General features: G+C 44.0%; 1 protein-coding gene across 8 annotated transcripts in view; it reads right to left on the reverse strand.

Annotated features, from left to right (window-relative positions):
- Positions 1-18175, reverse strand: part of LOC115200542 (amyloid-beta A4 precursor protein-binding family A member 1) — a 136733-nt gene that overhangs the window by 76279 nt on the left and 42279 nt on the right. For all 8 annotated transcript variants that reach the window (XM_029763679.1, XM_029763676.1, XM_029763675.1 and 5 more), the window contains exon 2: positions 12226-12400. The gene's annotated coding sequence lies outside the window, so the exon portion shown is untranslated. The remainder of the gene's footprint in view (positions 1-12225; positions 12401-18175) is intronic.

Genomic DNA, 18175 nt, shown 5'->3' on the forward strand with positions numbered 1-18175 from the left:
AAAGTAAGGAACCTTCCCACTAGCCATGATTGGCTGAGATAATGGATGGGCTGGACATACCGGGAGATGAGTTTGGATTGGTCTGCCATGTTTATTTTTTATTTTTATTTAACCTTTATTTAACCAGGTAGGTTAGTTGAGAACAAGTTCTCATTTACAACTGCAACCTGGCCAAGATAAAGCAAAGCAGTGTGACACAGACAACAACACAGAGTTACACATGGAGTAAACAATAAACAAGCCAATAACACAATAAACAAGTCAATGACACAGTAGAAAAAAAAGAAAGTCTATATACAGTGTGTGCAAAAGGCATGAGGAGGTAGGCAATAAATAGGCCATAGGAGCGAATAATTACAATTTAGCAGATCACTGGAGTGATAAATGAGCAGATGATGATGTGCAAGTAGAGATACCGGTGTGCAAAAGAGCAGAAAAGTAAATAAAAACAGTATGGGGATGAGGTAGGTAGATTGGGTGGGCTATTTACAGATGGACTATGTACAGCTGCAGAGATCTGTTAGCTGCTCAGATAGCTGATGTTTAAAGTTGGTGAGGGAAATAAAAGTCTCCAACTTCAGCGAATTTTGCAATTCGTTCCAGTCACTGGCAGCAGAGAACTGGAAGGAAAGGCAGCCAAAGGAGGTGTTGACTTTGGGGATGACCAGTGAGATATACCTGCTGGAGCGCGTACTACAGGTGGGTGTTGTTATCATGACCAGTGAGCTGAGATAAGGTGGAGCTTTACCTAGCAAAGACTTATAGATGACCTGGAACCAGTGGGTTTGGCGACGAATATGTAGCGAGGGCCAGCCGACTAGAGCATACAGGTCGCAGTGGTGGGTGGTATAAGGTGATTTGGTAACAAAACGGATGGCACTGTGATAGACTGCATCCAGTTTGCTGAGTAGAGTATTGGAAGCTATTTTGTAGATGACATCGCTGAAGTCGAGGATCGGTAGGATAGTCAGTTTTACTTGGGTAAGTTTGGCGGCGTGAGTGAATGAGGCTTTGTTGTGAAATAGAAAGGCGATTCTAGAGTTGATTTTGGATTGGAGATGATTAATGTGAGTCTGGAAGGAGAGTTTACAGTCTAGCCAGACACCTAGGTATTTATAGTTGTCCACATATTCTAGGTCGGAACCGTCCAGGGTGGTGATGCTAGTCGGGCGGGCGAGTGCGGGCAGCGAACGGTTGAAAAGCATGCATTTGGTTTTACTAGCGTTTAAGAGCAGTCGGAGGCCACGGAAGAAGTGTTGTATGGCATTGAAGCTCGTTTGGAGGTTAGTTAGCACAGTGTCCAAGGAAGGGCCAGAAGTTTACAGAATGGTGTCGTCTGCGTAGAGGTGGATCAGGGAATCGCCCGCAGCAAGAGCGACATCGTTGATATATACAGAGAAAAGAGTCGGCCTGAGAATTGAACCCTGTGGTACCCCATAGAGACTGCCAGAGGTCCGGACAACATGCCCTCCGTTTTGACACACTGAACTCTGTCTGAGAAGTAGTTGGTGAACCATGTAGCGTGCTTCTGTCTATAATGTGAGCTGTTCAATAGGTGTTGACAAGCCTTTCTACCGAGCCATTTTTGAAAGATATAAAGTTAGCCATCGAGAACTACAAAAGTTCTGCTACTTTTCTCAACAACATTGATGCCCTGAATTTAGCAGGCGCTATCGACAGATCAGTAGGAACAAGTGATGGGCTACTTCCTGTGCACGTCACGGTCAATGTGAACCAGAGTGACTTGACACAAAGCTGGCCAAACAAGATGTAGCTACAAACAAAACAGAGTTAAATGGTTCCAGTCTGCAGTGAAGTGTTCATCCGTGTATACGGGTAAGAGTCTAGCTACTTTTTCCAGATATACAGTCCCTTGCAAAAGTATTCATCCCCCTTTGCAATTTTCCTATTCTGTTGCATTACAACCTGTAATTTAAATGTATTTTTATTGGGATTTCATGTAATGGACATACACAAAATAGTCCAAATTGGTGAAGTGAAATTAAAAAAATTACTTATTAAAAGAAATTCTAAAAAAAAACACAGAAAAGTGGTGCATGCATATGTATTCACCCCCTTTGCTATGAAGCCCCTAAATAAGATCTGGTGCAACCAATTACCTTCAGAAGTCACATAATTAGTTCATTAAATCCACCTGTGTGCAATCTAAGTGTCACATGATCTGTCACATGATCTCAGTATATATACACCTGTTCTGAAAGGCCCCAGAGTCTGCAACACCACCAAGCAAGCGGCACCATGAAGACCAAGGACCTCTCCAAACAGGTCAGGGACAAAGTTGTGGAGAAGTACAGATCAGGGTTGGGTTATAAAAAATATCCAAAACTATAAAGCACCATTAAATCCATTATTAAAAATGGAAAGAATATGGCACCACAACAAACCTGCCAAGAGAGAGCCGCCCACCAAAACTCATGGACCAGGCAAGGAGGGCATTAATCAGAGAGGCAACAAAGAGACCAAAGACAACCCTGAAGGAGCTGCAAAGCTCCATAGTGGAGATTGGAGTATCTATCCATAGAACCACTTTAAGCCGTACACTCCACAGAGCTGGGCTTAACAAAAGAGTGGCCAGAAAAAAGCCAGTGCTTAAAGAAAAAAATACGCAAACACATTTGGTGTTCGCCAAAAGGCATGTGGGAGACTCCCCAAACGGAACAAGGCACTCTGGTCAGATGAGACTAAAATTGAGCTTTTTGGCCATCAAGGAAAACGTTATGTCTGGCGCAAACCCAACACCTCACATCACCCCGAGAACAACATCCCTACAGTGAAGCATGGTGGTGGCAGCATCATGCTGTGGGGATATTTTTCGTCAGCAGGGACTGGGAAACTGGTCAGAATTGAAGGAATGATGGATGGCGCTAAATACAGGGAAATTCTTGAGGGAAACCTGTTTCAGTCTTCCAGAGATTTGAGACTGGGATGGAGGTTCACCTTCCAGCAGGACAATGACCCGAAGCATAATGCTAAAGCAACACTCAAGTGGTTTAAGGGGAAACATTTAAATGTCTTGGAATGGCCTAGTCAAAGCCCAGACCTCAATCCAAATGAGAATCTGTGGTATGACTTATAGATTGCTGTACACCAGCGGAACCCATCCAACTTGAAGGAGCTGGAGCAGTTATGCCTTGAAGAATGGGCAAAAATCCCAGTGGCTAGATGTTCCAAGCTTATAGAGACATACCCCCATTAGACTTGCAGCTGTAATTGCTGCAAAAGATCACTCTACAAAGTATTGACTTTGGGGGGGTGAATAGTTATGCACGCTCAAGTTATGTTTTTTTGTCTTATTTCTTGTTTGTTTCACAATAAAACATATTTTGCATCTTCAAAGTGCTAGGCATGTTGTGTAAATCAAATGATACAAGCCCCCGCCCCCCCCCCCCCCAAAAAAAAAAACATTTTAATTCCAGGTTGTAAAGCAACAAAATAGGAAAAATGCCAAGGGGGTGAATACTTTCGGCACTGTACACTACCGGTCAAACATTTTGGAACACCTACTCATTAAAGGGTTTTTCTTTATTTTTACTATTTTCTACATTGTAGAATAATAGTGAACACATCAAAACTATGAAATAACACGAATCATGTAATAACCAAAGAAGTTTTAAAGAAATCTAAATATATTTGAGATTCTTCAAAGAGCCACATTTTGCCTTGATGGCAGCTTTGCACAGTCTTGGCATTCTCTCAACCAGCTTCATGAGGTAGTCACCTGAAATGCATTTAAATTAACAGGTGTGCCTTCTTAAAAGTTAATTTGTGGAATTTCTTTCCTTCTTAATGCTTAAAGTTTCTATAATGGGATCGCAAAATCCATCAATCGCTATGATGACACTGGCTCTCATGAGGACCGCCACAGGAAAGGAAGACCCAGAGTTCTCTCCTGCAGATGATAAGTTCATTAGTTACCAGACTCAGAAATTGCAGCCCAAATAAATGCTTCACAGAGTTCAAGTAAAAGACATATCTCAACATCAACTGTTCAGAGGAGACTGTGTGAATCAGGCCGTCATGGTCGAATTGCTGCAAAGAAACCATTACTAAAGGACACCAATAAGAAGAAGAGACATAGGCAATGGACATTAGGCCGGTGGAAATCTGTCCTTTGGTCTGGAGTCGGAATTCTAGATTTTTGGTTTCAACCACTGTCTTTGAGACGCGGTGTGTGTGAACGGATGATCTCCACATGTGCATTTCCCACCGTAAGGCATGAAGGTGGTGGTGTAATGGTGCTTTGCTGGTGACACTGTCTGTGATTTATTTAGAATTCAAGACACACTTAACCAGCATGGCTACCACAGCATTCTGCAGCGATACTACATCCCATCTGGTTTGAGCTTAGTGGGACTATCATTTGTTTTTCAACAGAACAATGACTCAACATACCTCCAGGCTGTGTAAGGGCTATTTGACCAAGAAGGAGAATGATGGAGTGCTGCATCAGATGACCTGTCCTCCACAATCCCCCGACCTCAACCAAATTGAGATGGTTTGGGATGAGTCGGACCGCAGAGTGAAGGAAAAGAAGCCAACAAGTGCTCAGCATATGTGGGAACTCCTTCAAGACTGTTGGAAAAGCATTCCAGGTGAAGCTGGTTGAGAGAATGCCAATAGTGTGCAAAGCTGTCATCAAGACAAAGGATGGCTACTTTGAAGAATCTCAAATATAAAATATATTTTGATTTGTTTAAGCCTTAGTCCCACCCATCTCTTTAATAATTCATGTAAGTCCATGTGGTAAACATGCTATATCAAATAAAATCTACGTTTATTTGTCACATGCACAGCATACAGAAGGTGTAAACGGTACAGTGATAGTACTTGCATAGCAATATCAAAAACAGAAAAGGTGTCCAGATAAAGATATTTTATTAATATTTGATCGTTATTAGATGATGCTTACCCGAAACACTTGTCTAAATTGATGGGTCATGTGAAAGAAATGCTATAACCAACCCCCAGCCACATCTAGCTAAGTAGAGGGATCACTATTGTCTAGACATGTTCATGAAATACAATCGATGTCCATAATCACATTTACATTTTAGTCATTTAGCAGACGCGCTTATCCAGAGCGACTTACAGTAGTGAATGCATACATTTCATACAATTTCATACATTTTTTTTCTGTGCTGGGCCCCCGTGGGAATCGAACCCACAACCCTGGCGTTGCAAACACCATGCTCTACCAACTGAGCTACAGGCACATCTGCTAATTTGATGGGTCATGCAATAATCCATCTGAAGTGGAATCTTTTGTTCAGACATGTAGCTAGCTAGGTAAATAATTAAATTATAAATTGTAATTGTAAATTGCTAAATAATGAACCGGCATAACCCCAACTCATACTACTACCAATACAAACATTGTCATAGCTGCAGGTAGCTAAAGCTAACAAAATCGAAAATGCCAATAACTAGCAATGCAAATGGATTTCTGATTCAAATAATATAACTACACAGATCATACATGTAATGTTAGCTAGCGAGCCAGCCATCTAGCATTTGCTAGCTAACCAACAGTATGCTTTAAATGACTTTCTGACTCAATTAGAAACTTACACTACCGGTCAAAAGTTTGGACACACCTTCTCATTCAAGGGTTTTTCTTTACTTTACTATTTTCTACATTGTAGAATAATAGTGAAGACATCAAAACTATGAAATAACACATATGGAATCATGTAGTAACCCAAAAAGTGTTAAGACAGTGTGAACGATGCTGAATGGGTGTAGACAAAGAAGAGCTCTCCAGTAGGTGTACCAAAACATTCAAAGGCCATTTTCTCAAAAGTGGGGTTAATCGTTTATCAACTTTCAAAGCAGAATTACTTTCCCATTGTTCTTCAACTGTAGCGTCTGATATACCATTTTCTAGCTCTGATTCTCTAATTTTATCCAATGTAAAAAACACAATTTTAAATGTTGCTACATAAGACCGAATCGAGGGGGTCGGTCACATATAGGGCTATATATCAGTCTAGAACAGGATGATCTATTTTAGATGCAATTTGAATGGAGTTGATGCAGAGAGAGAAAGACAGAGAGAGAGTGCTAGCGCGTGCACTGCTTTAAAGCAACAATATTTGAGAGATAGGCTGTTTCAAAACTCTGCAGCTGCAATTAAAACAATAATAATCTTTACCATTTAAAAAAACAAGGTGACCCCCGAAAGCAATGCTGGAAATGGGTCAATTAGACGTGCATTATGTCTTTATATTACAATAGACTATGTTGTAGCAAATGTAGACCTACCTGTCACAAGAAAAAAAGTTCCCATGATGAGAGGATAGGTCTACATTTTGAGATGATAGGTCTACATGTATTGTGAACTGCTCTCCATACTGAGATGGGCTGTCTGTCCCCACCCTGAGCGTTGATGATTCATCATGCAGAGGCCGTAGAGAAGCCATATTTAGACATCGCATATAATTTAACAGTTACATTTTACGCCATCTTGTTTATAAATAATGTATTATAATTTACTGGTTTCTCACAGTTATTTATCCTGGGAGAAGGGAGTGGTTTTTGGCCGTAAATCTCGGGTTCCCGCCATTCAACTAAAATCTGTACAAAAGCCTCTCGGCTTTTCTACTTTGGATGTTAAAAAGTAACTGGAGCATTGTGCTAAAATAGATCCAACCCCACAAACACACTCAGACAGGAAACACACCATCAGCTCCTATGAAAGAATTTTGCATTAGTTTCATTAGTTAAAGATGGAAAAGATGTTCACAGTGGCAGGGGTCTCTCGAATCCAAGCTGTGTGTACCGCTAAAGTACAACTCTGTCTACTGCACACACGATACACAGTGAATCAAACATGAATAAAAATGACATTATTTTGGTATATCTTTCATGGTTATTTATTTCCTATAACGCCAGGCAGGCTCTAGTGACTCAGACCCTCCGCTATCTCCTCACAGGATGATTCCCAGCATGCATTGCAAAAATGTAATTGACTGCAGAGGCAAGAGATTGAGAATCAATATTTCACAACATCCATTCCTTATTCCTCCCCATGGCCACCAGGACAGATATGTCTCCTCTTGAGATGGACAAACTGGTGCATACTGTTTCCTCTCTGCTTCCCACTCGGTTTTCTCTCTCAGTTTCCTCTCTCTTTCAACTCGGTTTCCTCTGTTTCCTCTCTGCAGATCAAATCAGATTAGGGGTCGTATGTATCAAGCGTCTCAGAGTCGGAGTGCTGATCGAGAACCAGGGACCCCCTATCCATGTAATATTAATCAATGTGTGATCTAAAAGGCTAAACTGATCAAGTCAGCAATCGTAATATGAGACGCTCATTAAATACACCACCTGAAAAGCAGCTCAACCTCTCTGAATCAGAAGGAATATCCTACAATTCCATCCGTATTTATTTGGACAGTGAAGCTAAAACGGACATACACACTCCGGACATACAGAAGCGGGGGGATCAGCGGGCGGTGGGGGTAATACGCCCAGAACCAGAGCCGCCGCCATAGACATTAGTCACCCACCCTACCCTCCCTTTGTGTGTTTTTTTTTGGGGGGGGGGTGTTGTTTAGGGGGGTTGTGTTGTTGGTTTTGTAGGTGCGGTCGGAGTCCGCACCTTTGGGAGGGTACTGTCACGTCCTGACCATAGCAAGTTGTTATTTTCTATGATAGAGTAGGTCAGGGCGTAACAGGGGGTGTTTGTCCGTTTTTGAATTTCTGTTTAGTTTCTAGTTTTGTATTTCTAGGCTGGTTTTTGTTTGGCATGACCTCCAATTAGAGGCAGCCGGTTGTCGTTGTCTCTAATTGGAGGTCATATTTAAGTTGCTGTTTGTCCCACTTGTGTTTTGGGGTGATTATATTTTGTGAGTGTGTTTGTTCCTCCAGCGTCACAGTTTGTTGTTTTGTTCCTTCAGTTTATTTTTGTATCGCATTAAGTTTCACAATCCAATAAATATGTGGAACGAAACCGACGCTGCATTTTGGTCCGATCATTCAAACAGCCGTGACAGATATAGATACTTTTGTACCTGTTTCCTCCAGCATCTTCACAAGGTCCTTTGCTGTTGTTCTGGGATTGATTCGCACCAAAGTACGTTCATCTCTAGGAGACAGAACGCGTCTCCTTCCTGAGCGGTATGACGGCTGCGTGGTCCCCTGGTGTTTATACTTGTGTACTATTGTTTGTACAGATGAACGTGGTACCTTTAGGCATTTGGAAATTGCTCCCAAGGATGAACCAGACTTGTGGAGGTCTACAATTTATTTTCTGAGGTCTTGGCTGATTTCTTTTGATTTTCCCATGATGTCAGGCAAAGAGGCACTGAGTTGGAAGGTAGGCCTAGAAATATATCCACAGGTACATCTCCAATTGACTCAAAATGTAAATTAGCCTATCAGAAGCTTCTAAAGCTATGACATCATTTTCTGGAATTTTCCAAGCTGTTTAAAGGCACAGTCAACTTAGTGTATGTAAACTTCTGACCCACTGGAATTGTGATACAGTGGATCATAAGTGATATAATCTGTCTGCAAACAATTGTTGGAAAAATGACCTGTGTCATGCACAAAGTAGATGTCCTAACCGACTTGCCAAAACTATAGTTTGTTAACAAGAAATGTGTTGAGTAGTTGAAAAATGAGTTTTAATGATTCCAACCTAAGTCTATGTACATTTCTGACTTCAACTGTAGATGGGCAGATACTATAGAATGTTCAGTATGAGGCAGTAGAGGCTGCAGATGGCACCAACAGCAGGACGACAGACAGATACTATAGAATGTTCAGTATGTGGCAGTAGAGGCTGCAGATGGCACCAACAGCAGGACAACAGACAGATACTATAGAATGTTCATTATGAGGCAGTAGAGGCTGCAGATGGCACCAACAGCAGGACAACAGATAGACAAATACTATAAAAACACATTACTCTATAATATACTAAAACACTACGGCCGAGTACCATCTGCCCACTGAGTAAGAGCCAGAGCTAACGCTATAGGGCCTACAGTGGTGTGTGTGTGTGTGTGTGTGTGTGTGTGTGTGTGTGTGTGAGATCCCTTGACCAGTCATTTAACAGTTTATTAACTCTGAGGCTAGTCCGTCTCTAGTACCTATAACCTGTAGATGTAACAGTCAACACACTTGGCAGAGTGAGTGAGTGAGTGAGTGACTGAGTGAGTGAGTGAGTGAGTGAGTGACATAGCAAGAGAGAGGACCCTCCACAGTCTAAACCAAGTTAATGAGGCATCACAGAACACGTCACACACACATTTACAGTATCTCTCGCTAAACATTTCTCTCTATCCAATCATTCCAATCATTGGCTGGTGAAATTCCCTGCAGTAAAGGGAAAAGTCTACATTATCATTGTTTCTATCTGGCAGAAAGTCCAACCAAGCTGTTTGATTGGAAGCACAAACTGAACGTACAAGATATTTTCAGGAAAATGAGGTCAATAAAATATTTGTGCTTATTATTTTTATTAAATCAACTAAAGTCCTTTGATGAAGGCTTTCATGCTGTTAGTTTTTTTTTGTAAATACAGAAGGAACCTCTATTTCCTTCCAATAAACTCTAAGCAGGTAGCAGAGAAAAAGGTTCACGTTTTATTAGTCTTATTGTCACTTCCTGACCATAGTAAGTTGTTATTTTCTAAGGTAGAGTAGGTCAGGGCGTGACAGGGGGTGTTTGTCCGTTTTTGTATTTCTATGTTTAGTTTCTAGTTTTGTATTTCTAGGTTGGTTTTTGTTTGGCATGACCTCCAATTAGAGGCAGCCGGTTGTCGTAGTCTCTAGTTGGAGGTCATATTTAAGTTGATGTTTGTCCCACTTGTGTTTTGTAGGTGATTATATTTTGTGAGTGTGTTTGTTCCTCCTGCGCCACGGTTTGTTGTTTTGTCCTTAAGTTTACTTTGATATCGCATTAAGTTTCACGGTCTAATAAATATGTGGAACGAAACAGACGCTGTATTTTGGTCCGATCATTCAGACAGCCGTGACAGAATCACCCACCGTAAAAGGACCAAGCAGCGTGAAAGAAGGTACCTGGAGTCGTGGGAAGAAATCCTGGATGGGAAGGGACCTTGGAGCCAGGCTGGAGAGTATCATCGTCCGAAGGAGGAATTAGAGGAAGCCAAGAGGGAGCGACAATATTATGAAGCGCTGTATCCTCCAATAGGCAAGGCGGAGAGGCAGCCCCAAAAACTTTTTTTGGGGAAGGGGCATACGGGGAGTTTGTCGAGGTCAGGGGGGAGCCCTGACCTAACTTCCCGGGCGTATCGGAGAGAGCCATGGAGTAAGCCATGGAGTAAACCGGAGCCAGTCAGGGAGTCAAGTGCGGAGCTCGACGCTAGATTCCGGAGAGAGGTACTGGCGGAAAGGGCACTGCGGAGCGGGCGTGCAGAGGGGCGAGCAATGCAGTATGGTGTGATGCGCACTATGTCGCCCATACGCACTCACAGTCTGGTGCGGTCGGTACAAGCTCCTCAACGTTGCCATGCGAGAGTTGGCCGGCAGCCAGGAAGAAGTGCGCCGGCTCAACGTATCTGGTCTCCAGTGCGGCTCTTCGGCCCAGGATATCCTACACCTGCTCCACGCACGGTACCCCGCATTCCCCAGCACAGCCCAGTTCGTCCTGTGCCGGCGCTCCGCCCTTGCTTGGCTCAAATAACCCATCCAGCCAGGACGGGTTGTGCCAGCTCTAAGCTCCAGACCTCCGGTGCGCCTCCGGAGCCCAGTACGTCCTGTGCCTCCTCCTCGCACTCGCCCTGAGGTGCGTGTTACTAGTCTGGCGCCTCCTATGCCAGTCCCATGCATCAGGCCTCCAGCGACGCTCCTCAACCCGGAGCCTCCAGCGATGCCCCTCAGCCCGGAGCCTCCAGCGACGCCCCCCAGTCCGGAGCCTCCAGCGACGCCCCCCCCCCAGTCCGGAGCCTCCAGCGACACCCCCCCCCCCCCAGTCCGGAGCCTCCAGCGACGCCCCCCCCAGTCCGGAGCCTCCAGCGACGCCCCCCCCCAGTCCGGAGCCTCCAGCGACACCCCCCCCCCCCCAGTCCGGAGCCTCCAGCGACGCCCCCCCCCAGTCCGGAGCCTCCAGCGACGCCCCCCCCCAGTCCGGAGCCTCCAGCAACACCCCCCCCCCCCAGTCCGGAGCCTCCAGCGACGCCCCCCCCAGTCCGGAGCCTCCAGCGACGCCCCCCCCAGTCCGGAGTCTTCAACGGCGGTCTGCAGCCCGGAGTCTTGGCGGTCCGAAGCCTACGGCGATGATCCATGGTCTGGTTCCTCCGGAAATACAGAAGCGGGGGGGATCAGCGGGCGGTGGGGGTACTACGCCCGGAACCAGAGCCACCGCCATAGACATTAGTCACCCACCCTACCCTCCCTTTGTGTTGTGTTTTTTTGGGAGGGGGGTTTGTTGTTTAGGGGGGTTTTGTTGTTGGTTTTGTAGGTGCGGTCGGAGTCCGCACCTTTGGGGGGGGGGGGTACTGTCACGTCCTGACCTTAGTAAGTTGTTATATTCTAAGGTAGAGTAGGTCAGGGCGTGACAGGGGGTGTTTGTCAGTTTTTGTATTTCTATGTTTAGTTTCTAGTTTTGTATTTCTAGGTTGGTTGCCGGTTGTTGTTGTCTCTAATTGGAGGTCATATTTAAGTTGCTGTTTGTCCCACTTGTGTTTTGTGGATGATTATATTTTGTGAGTGTGTTTGTTCCTCCTGCGTCATGGTTTGTTGTTTTGTCCTTAAGTTTACTTTGATATCGCATTAAGTTTCACGGTCTAATAAATATGTGAAACGAAACAGACGCTGCATTTTGGTCCAATCATTCAGATTGCCGTGACACGTATGTGAAGGATATAAATGGTAAACGTCGTTCAACAAAATGCTTACTTGCATGTTCGTTTTCGACAATGCAACAACAATAAGTAATAATCAAATATAATAATATGAATATAAAGTAAATGGATCAGTAGAATAGAATAAACATTTTAGCATAGTTATAATACAGGAAGGCACAATTTATAGTCTAATATTTACACGTGCTTTGGGGAAAGTGTTTAAATTGTGCAGTATTTATCAATCATATTAAGAAGAATTAAGAGGAAGGAAGGAGGGAAGGAAGAAATTAGGGAAATAAGGAAGTAGGGAAGGAAGGGAGGACGTAGGGAAGGAAGGAAAGCATCTTCAGAGTATACCAACAGGAATGAGGTGGCAGACAGAGACTCACCTTCTAGAACCATCTATGGGTGTGGAGGGTGGTTAGGTGGCTCCTTGGAGCAGAGGCCACGGTTGGACCCTATGGTTCTGTGGTAATGTGGAGATGGTGGTTGAAAGCAACTACTGGAGTCCTTAGACTGGTACAGGCATGTAGGGACAGTGCCTCAGATCACAGCAGCTCCAGCCTACAACACAGACAAGAGGACAACAGATTAGAGGAGAGAGAAAAGAGGATCTATTGAAAGAGAAGAGTGGGTGGAAAAACAGATAAACAGATGAAAATGGGTGTACACACACACACACACACACACACACACGAAAGCACTACAATACAAACAATTGAAACAAGCTATATATCCCATCGGCAGAGACACACACAGAACAGCTCAAGTTTGTCTCTTAGATGTCCAATCTGCAGTAATCCTAGCAGAGCCGTGGAACAGCAGTGAGAGGCAGAGAGGCAGGGGAGAATCAGCCTCTTCTGTCGTTGTTAAATCTCAGGCTTGATGATGTGACTTCTGTGGCTTTTTGACAGATGAAACAGTGTGACTCTGAACTAGAATTCACGCGCACACGCACACACACACACACACACACACACACACACACACACACACACACACACACACACACTCTCATCCAATTTGTCAAGGCAATATGTGATGTCTGTGACTCAATAGAGAGCCATAACCTAGATTTCCACGGAGCGGATAACAACAGAAAGAGTCTAGTCTGGGCTTTGATAAAGTTCCCATCCATTAGATGAGTTGAGACAGAGAGCAGAGCAGAGCATCCATTAGATGAGTTGAGAACGAGAGCAGAGCATCCATTAGATGAGTTGAGACAGAGAGCAGAGCATCCATTAGATGAGTTGAGACAGAAAACAGAGCAATGTGAATCACTAACCACGTTTCCATCCACAGTTTTTATGCGAGTAAAGTCACACCGTATTAAAACAAAAATCACAACATCTGTGATGGAAACAGGAAGTTTTGGTACAATTTTCTAAATGCCAACAGATCAATTGTATGTTTGACATGGTGGTATGTTTTCTTGGCGATAAAATGTATTATGCAAGAAATGGCGTTGGAAATGCCTTTATGCTAAAATATTGATATAATAACCATCATATCGAAGTTAACTTGGAGTCAGGCGATGATATGGTGTGTGGTCCTCCCACTACGACTCTGGAAACCATGCAGTTTATTAGGCTACAGATGAAATAATTTATGATGAACTTCACAGGGTGGTGAAAGTGCAAGATGACGCGCTTGATGCTCTTTTCCAATAAATATCGAGGGTCTTATTCTGGTGACATGATCGATGCTTGACTGCCGTTTGACAAAAAGCAAAGCATCAAGTCCAGGACTAAGATTAAATCCTACTACACCGGCTCTGACGCTCGTCGGACGTGGCAGGGCTTGCAAACTATTACGGACTACAAACAGAAGCCCAGCTGCGAGCTGCCCAGTGACACGAGCATACCAGACGAGCTAAATTACTTGTATGTGCGCTTCGAGGCAGGTAACACTGAAGCATGCATGAGAGCACCTGCTATTCCGGACAACTTTGTGATCATGTTCTCTGTAGCCTATGTGAGTAAGACCTTTAAAAAGGTCAACATTCACAAGGCCGCAGGGCCAGACTGATTACCAGGACGTGTACTCAAAGCATGCGCTGACCAACTGGCAGGTGTCTTCACTGACATTTTCAACATGTCCCTGATTGAGTCTGTAATACCAACATGTTTCAAGCAGACCACCATAGGCCCTGTGCCCAAGAACGCCAAATGAACATGTCTAAATGACTACTGACCCGTAGCACTCATGTCTGTAGCCATGAAGTGCTTTGAAAGGCTGGTCATGGTTCACATCAACACCATTATCCCAGGAACACCTACGTGGGAATGCTGTTCATTGACTACAGCTCAGCGTTCAACACCATAGTGCCCTCAAAGCTCATCACTAAGCTCAAGACTCTAGGACTAAACACCTCCCTCTGCAACTGGATCTTGGACTTCTTGACAGGCCGCCCCCAGGTGGTAAGGGTAGACAACAACACATCCGCCTTACTCAGGGGTGTGTGCTTAGTCCCCTCCTGTACTTCCTGTTCACCTATGACTGCATGGCCAAGCACGACTCCAACACCATCATTAAGTTTGCTGATGACACAACAGTGGTAAGCCTGATCACAGACAACGATGAGACAGACCTGGAAGTGTGGTGCCAGGACAACAACCTCTTCCTCAATGTGATCAAGACAAAGGAGATGATTGTGGACTACAGGAAAAGAAGAGAGCTTCGAGTTCGTTGGTCCACATCACCAACAAACTACCATGGTCCAAACACACCAAGACAGTCGTGAAGAGGGCACAACAATGCCTATTCCCCCGAAAGGAGACTGAAAAGATTTTGCATGGGTCCTCAGATCCTAAAACAATTATACAGCTGCACCATCGAGAGCATCCTGTCTGGTTACATCACCACCTGGTATGGAAACTGCTCGGCATCGGACCGCAAGGCGCTACAGAGGGTAGTGCGTACGGCCCAGTACATCACTGGGGCCAAGCAGAGTAGCAGAGCACTCCTCTTCTTAGCACAGAGTAGCAGAGCTCTCCAGTTCACAGCAAAGAGTAGCAGAGCACTCCACTTCACAGCACAGAGTAGCAGAGCTCTCCACTTCAGAGTAGCAGAGCTCTCCACTTCTCGCAGGTTGACGTTTATTGTCATGAATCTTGTCCTGTAGTTAGAACTGAGCGATTTCAGCGAGATGGGTCAAAATTGGCTACATCGTAAAAATGTATGAAAACAAAACAGAGTTTTTTGGTCTTCATTTAAGGTTAGGGTTAGGTTTACTTTGTGACAAAGTAAACCTTTGTGATGATTTGATGACTTTGTGATGACCAATGCAGTGCTGCCTCCAGGGCAAGATTCATGACAATGAATGCCAACCTGCCCTCTCCTCTCTGTCTTTTTCTGTCCCTACCAGTCCCTGTTCCACCAGGCTGTGTATCAAATCAAATCAAAGTTTATTTGTCACGTGCGCTGAATACAACAGGTGTAGACCTTACAGTGAAATTCTTCCTTACAGGCTCTAACCAATAGTGCAAAAAAGGTGTTAGGTGAACAATAGGTAAGTAAAGAAATAAAACAACAGTAAAAAGACAGGCTATATACAGTAGCGAGGCTATACAAGTAGCGAGGCTACATACAGACACCAGTTAGTCAGGCTGATTGAGGTAGTATGTACATGTAGATATGGTTAAAATGAATATGCATATATGATGAACAGAGAGTAGCAGTAGCGTAAAAGAGGGGTTGGCGGGTGGTGTGTGGCGGGTGGTGGGACACAATGCAGATAGCCCGGTTAGCCAATGTGCGGGAGCACTGGTTGGTCGGGCCAATTGAGGTAGTATGTACATGAATGTATAGTTAAAGTGACTATGCATATAAGATAAACAGAGAGTAGCAGTAGCGTAATAAGAGGGGTTGGGGGGGGCACACAGTGCAGATAGTCCGGGTAGCCATTTTATTACATGTTCAGGAGTCTTATGGCTTGGGGGTAAAAACTGTTGAGAAGCCTTTTTGTCCTAGACTTGGCACTCCGGTACCGCTTGGCATGCGGTAGTAGAGAGAACAGTCTATGACTGGGGTGGCTGGGGTCTTTGACAATTTTTAGGGCCTTCCTCTAACACCGCCTGGTGTAGAGGTCCTGGATGGCAGGCAGCTTAGCCCCAGTGATGTATTGGGCCGTACGCACTACCCTCTATAGTGCCTTGTGGTCGGAGGCCGAGCAATTGCCGTACCAGTCAGTGATGCAACCAGTCAGGATGCTCTCGATGTTGCAGCTGTAGAACCTTTTGAGGATCTCAGGACCCATGCCAAATCTTTTTAGTTTCCTGTGGGGGAATAGGCTTTGTCGTGCCCTCTTCACGACTGTCTTTGTGTATTTGGAACATTCTAGTTTGTTGTTGATGTGGACTTAAAGCTTTCAAACAGCTCCACTACAGCCCCGTCGATGAGAATGGGGGCGTGCTCGGTCCTCCTTTTCCTGTAGTATAACTGTTCAGTCTCTCCAGGCTGTGTATAACTGTTCAGTTCCTCCAGGCTGTTTATAACTGTTCAGTTCCACCAGGCTGTGTATAACTGTTCAGTTCCTCCAGGCTGTTTATAACTGTTCAGTTCCACCAGGCTGTTTATAACTGTTCAGTTCCACCAGGCTGTTTATAACTGTTCAGTTCCTCCAGACTGTGTATAACTGTTCAGTCCCTCCAGGCTGTGTATAACTGTTCAGTCCCTCCAGACTGTGTATAACTGTTCAGTCCCTCCAGACTGTGTATAACTGTTCCACCAGACTGTGTATAACTGTTCCACCAGACTGTGTATAACTGTTCCTCCAGGCTGTGTATAACTGTTCCTCTAGACTGTGTATAACTGTTCAGTTCCACCAGACTGTGTATAACTGTTCCACCAGACTGTGTATAACTGTTCCTCCAGGCTGTGTATAACCTCTCTAGGGTAGGGGGCAGTATTTGCACGGCCGGATAAAAAACGTACCCGATTTAATCTGGTTATTACTACTGCCCAGAAACTAGAATATGCATATAATTATTGGCTTTGGATAGAAAACACACTAAAGTTTCTAAAACTGTTTGAATGGTGTCTGTGAGTATAACAGAACTCATATGGCAGGCAAAAACCTGAGAAGATTCCTTACAGGAAGTGGCCTCACCATTTCTTGGGCTTCTACACTCTCTTTATTGAAAACTGAGGATCTCTGCTGTAACGTGACACTTCCTACGGCTCCCATAGTCTCTCAGAAGGCGGCAAAACGCTGAATGATGCCTTTGCAGGCCCTGGCTGAAAAACAGTAGCACATTTGGATAGTGGTCGATCAGAGAACCATGAGACTGAGGCACGTGCACGAGGCGACACCATGTTTTTATTTTTTCGTCTTTGAACTAAAACAGGGTTTCCCGGTCGGAATATTATCGCTTTTTTACGAGAAAAATCGCATAAAAATTGATTTTAAACAGCGGTTGACATGCTTGGAAGTACGGTAATGGAATATTTCAAAAAATTTTGTCATGAAACGCGTCGGGCGCGTCACCCTTCATCACCCTTCGGATAGTGTCTTCAACGCACGAACAAAACAGAGGATATTTGAACATAACTATGGATTATTTTGAACCAAACCAATATTTGTTATTGAAGTAGAAGTCCTGGGAGTTCATTCTGACGAAGAACAGCAAAGGTAATCACATTTTTCTAATAGTAAATCGGAGTTTGGTGAGGGCCAAACTTGGTGGGGTTCAAAATAGCTAGCCATGATGGCTGGGCTATCTACTCAGAATATTGCAAAATGTGCTTTTGCCGAAAAGCTATTTTAAAATCGGACATAGCGATTGCATAAAGGAGTTCTGTATCTATAATTCTTAAAATAATTGTTATGTTATGTTTTTTGTGAACGTTTATCGTGAGTAATTTAGTAAATTCACCGGAAGTGTTCGGTGGGAATGCTAGTTCTGAACGTCACATGCTAATGTAAAAAGCTGGTTTTTGATATAAATATAAACTTGATTGAACAAAACATGCATGTATTGTATAACATAATGTCCTAGGGGTGTCATCTGATGAAGATCATCAAAGGTTGGTGCTGCATTTAGCTGTGGTTTGGGTTTATGTGACATTATATGCTAGCTTGAAAAATGGGTGTCTGATTATTTCTGGCTGGGTACTCTGCTGACATAATCTAATGTTTTGCTTTCGTTGTAAAGCCTTTTTGAAATCGGACAGTGTGGTTAGATTAACGAGAGTCTTGTCTTTAAAATGGTGTAAAATAGTCATATGTTTGAGAAATTGAAGTAATAGCATTTCTAAGGTATTTGAATAACGCGCCACGGGATTCCACTGGCTGTTGAGTAGGTGGGACGATTTCGTCCCACATACCCTAGAGAGGAT

Source organism: Salmo trutta, chromosome 9, assembly GCF_901001165.1.
Source record: "Salmo trutta chromosome 9, fSalTru1.1, whole genome shotgun sequence".
Lineage (NCBI taxonomy): Eukaryota > Metazoa > Chordata > Actinopteri > Salmoniformes > Salmonidae > Salmo > Salmo trutta.